The sequence below is a fragment of the Haematobia irritans genome, chromosome 5 (genome assembly GCF_050003625.1).
Source record: "Haematobia irritans isolate KBUSLIRL chromosome 5, ASM5000362v1, whole genome shotgun sequence".
NCBI lineage: Eukaryota > Metazoa > Arthropoda > Insecta > Diptera > Muscidae > Haematobia > Haematobia irritans.
Window position 1 is genome coordinate 67,846,807 of NC_134401.1, and position 3,198 is coordinate 67,850,004.

The window sequence follows — 3,198 nt, forward strand, 5'->3', positions numbered from 1 at the left end:
ATATGGATGTCCTTCGGCTTCATACGAGCAAAACGGAAGTTAATATAATCCCTGATTATGTGAGGGGTATGGATTGGGAGCGAGAATTCAATGAAATAAAAGATATATATATATATATATATATATATATATATATATATATATATATATATATATATATATATATATATATATATATATATATATATATATATATATATATATATATATATATATATATATTATATATATATATATATATATGTGTGTGTGTGTGTGTTTGTTTCTAAACATATTTATGTTTATAATTCCAAAGAAACATATGTTTGCATCCAGAACTATTAAGCAATAAGAAAATGTGATGTCCCAAACATAATATGTTCCAACATATTAACATATATGTCCCAAACATGTTATACTAGTTTATGAACATTATGCAAGCATATTTAAAAATAATGTGCTAAAATGTTGAATGCCATACATATAATTTTTACACCGAAGCATAGGACTTCGCCCAAATAAATTTTATAAACATTCTTTTCCTCTGTTGGTTAGGCTACACTTGTAGTTTAGGCAATGCATGGTTTTAAGCTGAAATATATATATATATATATATATATATATATATATATATATATATATATAATATATATATATATATATATATATATATATATATATATATATATATATATATATATATAATATATATATATATATATATATATATATATATATATATATATAATATATATATATATTGCACTATATGGACCACATATTCCATTTATTTCGGCGATTTCCTACGCACCGTTAGTTATGAGGACAGCAGGGTACGCATCGTGAATTTTGAGGACGCGTCCCCAAAACTAACGCTAGATATATGCCACACATGATTACCACCATCTCGTTTATATTTTAGCATTTTTTATCAACGCCGTTCCCAATGCAATCTTGGCTATGATGTTCTTCTTTACGCATGAAAAGTCTTAAAATAATCTTAAGACGTTGTTATGGAAACTCCGACGGTGGTGCAATGTGATAAGGCGACTGTTAATGCGTGTGGAGCAGAAAATCCAGGTTCGAGTCACGGCACACGCAATTATTTTTACCAAAAATCTTTAGTTTAAAGACAAAATCTTTGGAATCAGCATTAAATTTCGTCAAAATCCAGCCAATTTATCTCTTTCTTCACACTCAAAAAAGTGGTTACAATATTTCAGCAAAACCGATTTAATTCATTTTTTGTTCGTGAAATTAGTAGCTTTTAAGATAGATTCGATGACTTTAATAATTTTTTGCGCACGTTAGTTAAATTAACTAAAACAGAGTAAAAAATCATACAGAAATGATGCATAAAGATTAGCTAAATTCATGTATCCCACAAAATAGTTCAGAATTTATTAACATTGTTAATTTTACGAAATATGCACCCATCTTTAAATTCCTATAACACTAAAGACATTTTTGCAGTTTTGAACTCCAATTTGTTCTTCAAACTACGAAATATTTTTAATGAGTGAAACATAATATTTTGATCTAATAAATGTATTTATTATATGTCGCAAATATGTTATGCTACCCAGCAACAAAAGAGTATCCAAACAAATAGTAAAAATGTTAGTTTTAGATCCTGAAGTGGTGTTAAACAAAGTTAAAATTAACCCTTAAAAATATGAAAAAAGTGAATTAAAATAACTTGCTGTGTAGGACATCTTTGGTCGGGCATTTTAAGAAGTGAATTTAAAGCTGTGCCATTGGAACAACTTCGAAACTTTTTGCTGGGTAGTCTATATGACCATTATATGCTTGCACTTAAAAGTAATATGTTAAATATTTGAGTTCCAAATCTATAATTTTTACACCGAAATATATGAAAACAGTCTTTTCGTCCATGTTTATTTGTACATAACATTTGTACATAATAACACTAATAGTTAAAAACAAGTATATACGGCCGTAAGTTCGGCCAGGCCGAAGCTTATGTACCCTCCACCATGGATTGCGTAGAAACTTCTACTGAAGACTGTCATCCACAATCGAATTAATTGGGTTGCGGTAACTTTTGCCGATGACAAGGTATCTTAAAACTTCCTAATACCGTAATTTATACCACGTAGTCCATACGTGGTATATATTAAACTTAAAATGGCCGATTAAATACGTATATAATTAAGTTTGACAAAATTTTCTATAGAAATACAATTTTTACAAAATTTTCAAAAGATTTAAAATTTTGAAAACATTCTCTATAGAATTAAAATTTTGACAACATTTTCTACAGAAATAAAATTTTGCCAAAATTTTCTATAGAAATAAAATTTGACAAAATTTTCTATAGAAATAAAATTTTGACAAAATTTTCTATAGAAATAAAATTTTTCTAGATTATTTTTGCTCGAGTGGCAAGCATGATTATGAACCGATATGGACCAATTTTTGTGTGATTGGGGATCGGCTATATATAACTATAGACCGATATGGACCAATTTTGGCATGGTTATTAGCAGCCATATATTAATACCACGTTGCAAATTTCAACCTGATCGGATGAAATTGGCTTCTCTTAGAGGATCCGCAAACCAAATCTGGGGATCGGTTTATATGGGGCCTATATATAATTATGGACCGATATCGACCAATTTTTGCATGGGAGTTTGAGGCCATATATAAATACCACGTACCAAATTTCAACCGGATCGGATGAATTTTGCTCCTCTAAGAGGCTCCGGAGTTCAAATCTGGGGATCGGTTTATATGGGGGCTATATATAATTATGGACCGATTTGGACCAATTTTTGCATGGTTGTTAGAGACTATATATTAATACCATGCACCAAATTTCATCCGTATCGGATGAAATTTGCTTCTCTTTGACGCTCCGCAAGCCAAATCTGGGGTTCGGTTTATATGGGGGCTATATATAATTATGGACCGATGTGGACCAATATTTGTATGGCTGTTAGAGACAATATATTAACACCATGTACCAAATTTCAGACGGATCGGATGAAATTTGCTTCTCTTAGAGCAATCGCAAGCCAAATTTGGGGGTCCGTTTATATGGGGGCTGTATATAATTATGGACCGATGTGGACCAATTTTTGCATGGTTGTTAGAGACCATATACTAACACCATGTACCAAATTTCAGCCGGATAGGATGAAATTTGCTTCTCTTAGAGCAATCGCAAGCCAAATTTGGCGTCCGTTTATATGG

General features: G+C 30.4%; 1 long non-coding RNA gene across 1 annotated transcript; it reads left to right on the forward strand.

Moving 5' to 3' along the window:
- Positions 1-750: 750 nt before the first annotated feature.
- Positions 751-2,282, forward strand: LOC142240590 (uncharacterized). The gene is made up of 2 exons (XR_012723324.1): positions 751-812; positions 902-2,282. It is a non-coding gene; the product is annotated as an uncharacterized LOC142240590 (long non-coding RNA).
- The last annotated feature ends 916 nt before the right edge of the window (positions 2,283-3,198 follow it).